Source organism: Sciurus vulgaris (assembly GCF_902686455.1).
Source record: "Sciurus vulgaris genome assembly, chromosome: 7".
NCBI classification, from domain to species: domain Eukaryota; kingdom Metazoa; phylum Chordata; class Mammalia; order Rodentia; family Sciuridae; genus Sciurus; species Sciurus vulgaris.
Window position 1 is genome coordinate 24,344,780 of NC_136467.1, and position 11,482 is coordinate 24,356,261.

At 33.7% G+C, this 11,482-nt stretch overlaps 1 pseudogene across 1 annotated transcript; it reads right to left on the reverse strand.

Annotated features, from left to right (window-relative positions):
- Nucleotides 1–9,233: 9,233 nt before the first annotated feature.
- Nucleotides 9,234–10,611, reverse strand: LOC306666486 (dnaJ homolog subfamily A member 1-like; annotated as a pseudogene). The gene has a single exon. The product of its transcript is annotated as a dnaJ homolog subfamily A member 1-like (transcript).
- Nucleotides 10,612–11,482: the final 871 nt, after the last annotated feature.

Here is an 11,482-nt window from a genome sequence, read left to right on the forward strand (position 1 = left end):
TGCTTTAATGGGTGAGTAGTGAGATCTCATTGTGGTCTTAATTTGCATTTCTCTAACAACTAATATTGTAAACATCTTTTTATGTGCTTATTTGCCAACCATAGACCTTCTGTAGTGAAATACATCTTCATGACTTTGGGCTGTTTCCAGTTGAATTGTTTTTATTGTTGTTTGTTTGTTTTAAGATTGAATTTTAAGAATATTTTATATTTCAGATATATTGGCCTCTTGGTGAATACGTTGTTGCATGTAATTTTTCTTAGTATGTTGTCTTTTCCTTAAGAGTCTTTCATAGACCTTTAATTTTCATCCAACAATTTTTTTTCTCTCATCAAAGGTAATTTTGTGTTATACCATTCATATGTTGAAATCTTTATCTCTAAGGTTTTGAGTCATATATGTGTATGCACACACATATACACAAATGTATTTATGTATTTATGTGTATACCTCAAAGTTTATGTATGTATGTATATGAATATATAGCAAACACAGTATATTATGTATAAAGTATACCAAATGTAGCAAAAGGATATCTCATACATTTTATATTGTCCTTATAATCTGTAGAATACATTAATGATTTGGGGCACATGATAAGCATGAATGCTATTGCCCAAAATAAATCAATAATAAAGCTGGTACAGGACCACTATAATTTTATTTAAAACAGGCAAAAGTGAATAAAGCATCATGTAAGACACATTTGAGGTTGTTAAGTTTATATTAAATGTACAGAAATAATTATTTCAATACTTAGGTCATCTAGAGTTAGAGTGATGTGGTTATACTACCTATAAAAGATACAGAATAAAATGTAAAATGCTTGGTAAAGTCCGATTTCTTAAACTCTAATGGGCCCAAGACACACATTTATTTCTACTTAAATATATACTCATATAAGTACATGTATTTATTCAGAAAATGTGTGACATTTTTCAGAATTAAGGTTGTCATATTTAGCAACAATGATTTGATTTTTTTTAAGTATAATTATGTTGCATACAGTTTTGGAGTTATATTTATACTAAAAATTTATTCATTAGTTTCCTAAACTCGAATTTAACTAGGCATGCCATAGTTTGTATAGTGACCTTATTCAGAATATAAGTTTTACAAAAATCAACTAACTTTAGATGTGGTTCCAGTAGCCAAGAATTATAACTGAACGAATCTCTGCATTACTTTTAGCTGCTAAGAAGTACTGTGTAACAGCCCTGGTCATGAATAGGAGTGGAGTGCTTTTGTATATAATGCATTACTCTTTGCTATGTGATTTTTAACTTACTTTATTCAAAATTTTATTGGAATTTATCACTAAGGAGATTAGTTTTCTTTTCTGTTCTTATTTAGTTTTAGTATCAGGGTTTTAGGAGTATAAACATAAATATTCCTAAATATATCCTAATCTCATACATATATTTATTCATATTACTTGCCCAGAAGATACTATGCTCAGGGAATCTTCTCTTATTTTGAGAGTAGAGGAGGGATTTCATGCTCATCCAGTACTACAGAGCATAAATTGTTCTCATCTGACATTTAAGAGCTCTCAACAATTCAATGCTGTTGGTTATTTCTGATTTTAGTATGAAAATTGAATAAGCAAACAGTATTGACATGCACATACTAGATTTCTTTTTAATTATTACCTGAAATTATCATTTTAAATTTGGCATTTTCCACTCGAAGCTCCATAAAAATAAACTCTTCAACTTCTCTGAGAGCAAACATTATAAGTTAGCTGTTATTTCTTTTTTTTTTTTTTAATGAGTTTGGTGTGTTTTATTGCAAGCATATTAATTTTGTCCAGGTCATCCAGGATAGGGTAGCATTTTCATTTTATGCAACAGGAAGATTTTATGGCCACTGCCACAAACCTGCAGTGTGTGCAAATACCTCTTCTCAAGGATCTTTTCAAAGCAAGGTGAAATGGGAGTGGTGTCTGGATTATTTGGAAAGATAGGTTCAATTCTCAGCTTGGCAACATTAAAATGGGTTATTGAAAACATTTAACATAATTATCTGGATCTTTTACTTCTCTTTTTTAATTTGCTGTTTTTAGATATACTTGACTGTAGGGTGTATTTTGACGTATTAGACATACATGGGTTGCAACCCATTTCAATTTTGATCCCATTCTTGTGCTTGTACATGATGTGGAGTTTCACCCGTTGTGTATTTATATATGATCACAGGGAAATTATATCCAATTCATTCTACTGTCTTTCCTATCCCCATCCTTGGCCCTTCCCTTTATTCCTCTTTGTCTAATCCAATGAACCTCTCTACTTCCCCTCCTATCCTTCCCTTGTTATGACTTCTTAGTATTATCCACCCTGTGTGTTACCCAAACATCAACTGACCATTAAGAAAGTGAGAAATCAACTCTTGTTTGTCTTTTTATTCTCTTCCTAAAACTAATCAGATAAACAAAAAAAGTGCATCTGTGGACAGTATAAGGAATTGAATTTTGAGAAACAAATCTTCAAAAGGATTTTATTTAAACTGATTGCATTTTCTTTTTTCTCCTCCCTTTTATTTATTCTCTTCTGTTCAAACTCATTCCCCAAAATTCTAAAGGACTCATTTAGAAAGTTGAAATAGAATATCCCTAGGGGAGGCAAAGCCTTTAAAAGCTTCTAAATAAAGAAACAAAACTTTTGGACTGAAAACAGGAGGATGTTTAAATTCTTTCTCTCACATACATGACCCCATGGAACTTTCCCTTTGGGGCAGGGGAATAAGATTTGTAAACTGCAGAAAAAACAATGTAGTGCCCTAAGGGTCAACAACTTTATTCCAGGGATAGAATATTTCAATCTAATGGGGTCTCATTGGATAAGGACCTTATCAATTCATAGTCAGCAGAACAATTTGGTGTTGAGTGGTTGGCCCTTGGAGGAAAAATAACACATTCTAAGAAATTATAAACATATGGAAACATTAAATCGGGTTCACTTAAATTTATTTATTTTTCAACTTGGGGAATAGTCTCTAATTAGCTTTGTTACTAATGCCAACATTAAATTATGTTGTTTAAATTTTATCACTACATATTCCTTATTTGTGTTCTTCTATTAGACTTTTATTTTCCATCTACATCATGAATCATTTCCACTTTTTAAGTTACTTTTTTTTTGCCTCTTTATTTTGGCTGAAATATTATTTCTTTAGGATTGCTGTAATTTCCCCTTCTTCCCCTTCTTATGTCTTGCCATGTAAGTTTTATATGCTCATTTTCTATAACTGAGGTACCTGTTTAGAGGACTTTAATTGGCTGATTTAAATTTCAGGGCAAAGTTAGATCTCCTAAACTATCAAGGTTTACTTTCTACTTAAGTTTTGCATAACGGTGAATATGGGGCACAATTTTAGTAACAACCAAGGTTTTATGATTTGCCTAAGAGAACACTTGCTTTTAGTTAAAACATCTCAGAAATTCTTGGTGAAACCTTTTCTTAAAAATATGGAAGAAAATTATTATACTGTATTTATTCACAGAACTAGAGATTGTTATTATATTTTCCATATAATTCAAGACTATAGTCACAAAAACAACTAACTGATTGGTTCACCTTTTTCCACTGTATTCATATACTGAAAAAGAGTAAGCATTCCCCTTAATAGTTAGCTTCCTTTCATGTGAGTTGCCTACAAGAGTGAATAAAATCTTATATAAATAATTATCATGCAATATAGCCATCATGTTTTAGATAGACTACCCATTTTAGTATTTTCAACCTTGAAAGAATAATACAGGAGGGTATTTCACAATACATATGTGATTATTCAAGTCACTGGCTTTAGAGGATGCCATTAACTAAGAGGCAGGGTGCAATGATTTTCAGTTATGACTCCTTTCTAAAAACTTATTTGATTTACTAAACAATGGTTTATTAGTTTTTTAAATGTTAGTTTTTAAAAATCAATAATAAAATAGCTACTTAAAATAAATCTAGAATAGGGTAGAGTAGGAAGCTATAGACACTCTTTTTCCCCAGGTCAACACTTACTAAACAATAATATATGAATCATTTCCCTTTGTGAGAATTACGGATTTTTTGGTAAGAGGATCCTGTGTGCCGGATGAGAGTGAAGCCAGGCACAATGATGCTGGTAGGAAAGTTCCTGGCATTCACTCTTGAGAGCCCCAGCCCCAGACCCAGCAAAGTATAACTGGAACTTCTATCACTGGCTTTCCCTGGGGGAGGAAGAGGAAGTTTGATCATATACACAAGGTCCTGACACTGGTGGATGAGGTGGATGAGGGGCTGACTGATGCACTGTTTGTCTTGCCTGAATCTAAGTTCTGAAAAGAAAGGGCTCTCAATTGAGGGATGCTGAGAACAAACACAATGATATGTGGATAAACACTGACTCACCATAATCTCTCTCACTGGTTCATACAGAAAAAGTTGCAGAAAACCCTCAACTCCCAATTTCTTACAGAACAAGGAAAGGCTATAAACATGGGTCAGTTTTCAGCTTTTTTGAGGGGCCTATACAGGGACTGGCTAACTATTTAAAAGTGCTTACGTGACCTGGCATATTCTAGCAGTCTGTAGGCCATGGATAGCTGGTAGTTTTGTACTGCTAGAGAGGATCTGTTGGTTGAGACAGAGGCTGATGTAGCTGGAAAGACTCTCCCTTTGTAGAGGAAAGAAAAGAGAGGAGCATTTGCCCAGCATTCCAGCTTCTCAAGGGGTTACTAGATGAACTTGCTTTTGTCTCATCTGACTTGGAATGCTTACTCTACAGACATACTATGGAAACCTGAGGACTGCTGAAAAGAGAGGTAAATGGGTTGTGGCAACTTCAGAGAACCTAAAGTACTGCAGATGGACACAAAAGGGAGCAAATACTATGAGTACCTTAAAACATAAACCGGTAAATATCTTTAATTGGGAATTTACAAGCACAAGTCTAGAGAAGATACATCCACAGAAAATGATTGAAAGGCTCCCATAATATCTAGCTGGGATGATTGTTAAAGCTTTTTCTCTATACAAAGTCAATCCATAAAGATTAGGAGAAATTTAATTTTTTTCCCATTGTTTTACAAACCACATTTTAAAAGAAAGAAAGAAAGAAAAATATGGCCCAATGGCTGAATCAAACGACCAAACTAAATCACCAGGAAAATGTCTAAAGAAATGGAGTTATGTGAACTACAAAGAATTCAACTCAAAATAATGCTGTAAAGATGCTCAATCTATTCATGAAAATGATGCATGTACACATTTTAAAAATCAGCAAAGAGAAAATATTTTTAAAAACAAACCACTTTGGGAGTTAAAGAATACAAGTACCAAATTGAAAAATTCAATAAAATTATTTAACAGCAAACTTGAAGAGGTGGAAAATGGATCATTAAACTCAAAGATCATGTGAAACTATGAAGTCAAAGGAACAAAAAAATGAGGAAAAAAGTAATTAAAATCTAAGGCATTTATCATACATCATAAAACAAAACAGTACTCACAACATAGAATTTCCAGAAGGAGAAGAGAAAGAGAAAGAAAAGGGGATAGAAGCTTATTCCAAGAAATAATAGCTGAAAAACTCCCCAAAACTGAGGAAGAAATTAGACACACCCATTCAAGCTAACAAATTAACTCCAAACAGGAAAAAAGTTCAAAGAAATTCACCTGAAACAAACTAAAATCTAATTGTCAAAAGCAAAAACATGGCAATTTTGAAGATAGCAAATGAAAACCAATTTGTCTTATATATGGGACCAGTAGAAACTTTGTAGGACAGAATGATGTTGAATTATATATTCAACATGCTGAAAGAGAAAACATCTGTCAACCAAGAATACTGTATCTGGTGAATCTGACTTTCAATAATGAAGGGAAAATAAAGATAGTCACAGATAAACAAAAACTGTGTGTTTAGCATCACTGAACTCAACTTGTAATGAACACGTAAGAGAGTTCTTCAAATTTAAATGAATAGATCCTCTGCAGAAACATTAATACATAGAATAAAGCTCATTGGTAAGGTAAATATGTAAACAAAATACAGAATACTCTAATACATAGTGGTGGAACATAAATCAGCTTTACTTCTGGAATAGAAGTAAATACGTGAAAATATTGTTTAAAACATGAAAATGTTAATGGATGCATTATAAAAACAATTGAAGTTAAGTAGTTAACACTTTAAAATAAATTGCCACATGATATTTATACAAACTCCATTGTAACCACAAGGAGAATAACTACTGAAAATATGCAAAAGAAATGAGAAAGACAAACATGTCACTACAAAAATCAGTGGATTACAAAGGAAGATGGTAAAAGAGGAAAAGAATGACAAATCTGTAACGCAGGCAGATAAAAATCGCAATATGGCAATAGTAATTCTTTATGTATCAGAAATTTCCTAAAATATAGATTCAATACCCCAGTCAGAAGTTACATTATGGCTAAATGGATTGGAAAATAACTAACTCTACCCTGCTATCTGCTATCTAAAAAGAAAGACATTAGATTTAAAGACTTACATAGTCACGTAGACTGGAAATAAGAGGGTAGAAAAAAATTCCATACAAAGGTAACCCAAAGAAATTAGTGGTTATACCTGGATCTTACAAATAAACTCAAGCAAAAAACAGTCACAGGAGCCCAAAATATAAATATGACAATAACAGAAACATCATATAAAGATAAAAGGATCAATTCAAGAGGAAGATAGAACAAGTAAAAAACATCACTTTCTGAGACCACATGGCTCCAAAGAGTATCTAATTTTGAACTGGGTATGGTGTTGGTGCACACCTGTAATCTCAGTGACTCAGGAGACTGAGGATGGAGGATTGCAAATTCTAAGCCAGCCTTAACAACTTAGCAAGGCTCAAAAAATTAGCATCTTATAGCTTCTTATCTTGGCAAGATACTTTCTCAAACAAACAAACAAAATTCCACAAAACCTAATATTGAAGTGATGTAAGATTAACATACAAAGACTATCTATCACAGAGACTGGAGAGAATGGGTCTTTTTTATCTGTTTACTCTTGGAAAATCATATTTTATCTATTTTTCAGATCAGAGATAGAGACAATCAAATAACTCTTTCAATTCCTGAGATCAAGTTTAATTTATGCATCATACTTATGTTAGTAATAAAATTATGTTTGCAGAATAGACACTATTAAATGTATATCTATGATACTTCAGTGAAAGCAATTAGAATCTGTAAAAAGCACTTGGGATCAAAAAAGGAATGTATTTATGTGTTTAGACTATGAAAATCACTGTGTTTCATTGTATACAAATACCACATAAATGGTTTAGCTTTGGGAGCAATGCTTTTTATTTTTCTTTTTGCTCCTTTTAGATACACATGATAATAGAGTGTATGCTTTTTAATACAAATCTGTCCTTACCCTCACAAAACCTTAATGGGATTAATAAAAATTTCTAAGGTTCCTTTACCAATTAGCCAAAACAAATCAATCATCAGTATCTGAACTTCTCACAAATCTGTATGTTTTGATTTTCTAATAAATATTGAAAAGACTTTCCTTGAAAGTTTTACACGTGAGCTTAACCAGTACAAATTATATTTTATTAACTGTTTCTCTTAACATTGTCTACTCCAGTGACTCTGCCCTAGGGTTGTTATTCTATAAGTCACTAAACAGGTCCATCCATACTCAACTATCCCTAACGTATTTAAGTTCAAAAGTCTATCATGTGTTTCTTAGGTCATCATTTTTCTACCATGAGGCCAAGCATATCATGTATTTTCCCAGTGCTGAAGAGTTTCAGACTTAGTGAAGTCAGAAAATAACCGTCATATTGAAAACTAGTATATCATCTCTTGAATTATTTCCTACTTTTCCCTTGAACATGGCTTCCTATTTCACAGTCTGCACAAAACCCAGATAGTGATTTAGGAATATCATTGCACAGAGTATTTAAACATGCAAGTTCAGGCACTTGTTGCTTTCGTTCAAGTATGGATTTTATTAACTTTTATTCTGCTACTCAATTAATAGAACTTTTTCCACTCTATGCAATATAATAATATATTTCATCATTTTCCAGTAAAATATTCTACTCAACAATATCTATTGAATCATTCAAATATACATATTTTGAAACATTAAGTCCTATTGTATGTTTAGCTTCTTTTCAGGTCAAAACATCTATGTATAATAGATGGAAAGATGATTAACTAATTTTCCATTTGTTTGGGGACAGACCACCATTTATAAAGCAAACAGACAAATCACTTCAAACAGAGAGGACACTCAAAACCAAGTGATGTACTTCTTCAATCGATACCCCATGACCTTTCAGATGAAAGGATAATAGTCATCCACCCAGAGAAGAGGGAGAAAAGTTCTATGTACTGTTTATGAGATTTAGAGGTCACTTGGTTAGGCAGAAAACAGGATACAATAGAAACTGCAGAAAACACTAGAGAGAACTCATGGCTACATATTTTTCTAAGCTCCCCATTCACTACCAGTTTTCATCTTTTAATAAGCCCCTCTGTTCACCAAACTAAGGACACATTCTGTTTATTGTGTGACTGAGAGCCCCCCTTCCCCTTATGTTCAGCTGTCTATCTGTGCCCTCTTTAGAGTGCAAGTAATTGGTCTAAATCAAGAGCCCAAATGGCATGTCTAACCCTTTCAGCATTCTGGTGATCATATGACAGAGCTTAGAGAATTTGAGGGAGGTCCTAATCAACAAAGCAGGATATTATTTCCAGTGAAGTCTTGTGGCAATGTGCACCTCTGTTGCAAGGACAATTGGAGTCTTTGTTTCTACTCTGATCCTCAGAGTCAGTTTGACTGTTCTACTGAAAAAACTCAAAGGAGTTCCCATAGCCTTTCCAAAGCACTGGAGACTGTATAGAAACCATTCCATATTTAATCCTCCAGAACATATGTTTAGGAAAAAATGAGAAATTTCCCTAATCCATGAGTCAAAATTTATTACATTTTCAAACTAATTATGGAGGTAAAATCTTCATTTAAAAGGTTTGAAGTAAATAAACTATAATAAGTTTATCTTATACTTATCAACCAAAATGCAACTTTTGGAATAAGGAGTCCAAATTCTAAGGCAAAGTATTTTACTGCAATTTACTTTAGCTTTAATATGCCCATTATACTCTTTTTCACAAGTTAATTTGCCTGCATTTTGAAAACACCTAAATTGTATTCAAAAACCTTTGTCTATTTTTTTTATATTTGCGTTTATTCTTCATTTAACTTTTAAAACACTACTATAATTGAAAATTAAAACAAAAACAATAGCAAGTAGTGAGCATCTTATGATTATGATTATAGTCCTTCACTCATTCACTACTGCATATAAAATGCCTGCAGTGAGTGTTATTCACTGGCCCCATTAAGAGGTTTGACGCTGAACACCACCTCTGGGATGATGTTCATCATCCTCATATGCTTCTTCATTATAATGACACTGTCTTTCCTGATTTGGATCAAAGTCCACCAGTTCTACTTGATCCATTTCATCAGTCTCTTCTACTTCTTCCTCTCAGGTAGGAGTTTTTCCAGCAAAGAGAGTTTGTCAGGAGAGAGAAAGCCATTTTCAGGAAAGTTTACCTTAAACTCAATGATTAAGCGACCCTTTTCCCTTGGTCTACGATAAATTCATTCAACACACACTTTACATCTCCATGCTTGACAATCTGACCTGAATAAGAGGTGATGACTATGGTTCGATTATCAAGAGTGGATATTGGTTTCTGGAATCCACATAATGCTTCCACCAGCTGTAGGTCCACACGCATGAAAAGGTCTTCTCCTCCTCGAATAAAAACAGCACGGTCCTTCTGATCTAACACAATGATAATATCTCCTGGTTCCAGTCCGGGCTCTTGCTCTCCTTCACCATAGAATGTTATCTTCTGTCCGTCTTTCATGCCGTTGTCAATATGAACTTCTAGAATCTTCTTCTCTCGAACTATTTTCCTTCCATTGCAGCTTTTACATCTATCTTAGGACTGATAGGTTCTCCATGGCCCTGGCACTCCATGCACACAGACTGAATTTGCTGAACCATCCCAGGTCTTATCCGATGAACCCTTATTTGCATTCCACACCTCAGCAGTTGGGGCAGCACTCTCTTACCACCTCAGCCTTCACATTTGTCACAAATCACATTCCTTTGCAGAGCCAGTTTTCTTGTTGCACCATTATAAAAATCTTCTAACATCACTGAGAGCTGATGCACATTTTTACCTCTCCTTTCTCTCTGCATCCTTCCTCCTCCTCCAAAAAACATATCAAAGATGTCCATGGGGGAGTCAAAACCTCCACCGGCCCCACCCTCCTTAATGGCCTGTTCTCCTCCTTTGTCATATAACTCCCTTTTCTTGGCATCAGAGAGAACTTCATAAGCTTGAGAAATCTGTTTAAACTTTTCTCCTTCATTTGGATTCTTACCAGGGTGGTGCTACAAGGCAAGTTTCCTGTAAGCCTTTTTCGATTCTTCCTGGGTGGCATTGTGTTTGACCCCCAAAACATCATAATAAGTGGTTTCTTTCACCATTTTCCACAGCCGGTGAGCTGGCTGGGGCCGAGTGGGGAAGTGGGAAGGAACGCGAAACTTTGCAGCTCGGTTAGTCGCTGCTCCTCCGCCTCTCACCGAGCTTTCCGGAAAATTCCCCTTTGAGTCTATGAAACATTTTTTTAAATCAAAGTTAATGGAAACATACTGTAAGATATAGTACTATGCAAATTCAATGCTACAGTAGGTTGTGGCATATATAGAAGTATCACCTTTATTTAAAAAGGCAAAATATATTTATTTAGTGAGTATTAGAGTTAGAGGGAACCTGAGGTTATCAATAAGTACTACTATTATATAAGTAGCTTTGATACCTTGTTAAAAGTCATGATCGAAAGATCTAGAACCCAAGACTTCTGATTCTTAAGTCATTATTTGTCATCATTGCTTTTTTTTTTTTTTTCTTTTTGAACTCCAGAGTGCTTGATATTAACCAAGTAGAAATTCCTAATTCTATGAAGTGGTTACAAATTATATGTTCAAGTTAAGTAAGCAATAATTCTGAAATTATTCTGAAAAAAAAACATTATTCTGAAATAAAAAAGAAAAAATAGTTCAGTTTACACAAAATCATGAAGCTGCAGAGATGCCAAAATTCAAAACTTTGTGTCTACAGGAACTTCTTCCATGACTAGCTCCAATCAAAACCACTCAGGACATTCTTGACTGTGTCACTCTATAAATTCATGTCACTATATTTAGACAGTGATTTAACTTTGAAATATAAACATTCCTAAGATTAAATATATTAAAAATTGGCTACCTCAACAAAATACTATATTTTGAAAATTCATTTGTGTTTATGTTCAATAAACTTAAAAGCAAATGCTATATTATACCCTAAAGTTTATGACACTCTATCTCCAGGACAGAAGGTGATAAAGGGAGAGTGGACTTTATAATATGAATCCACTCTAACTC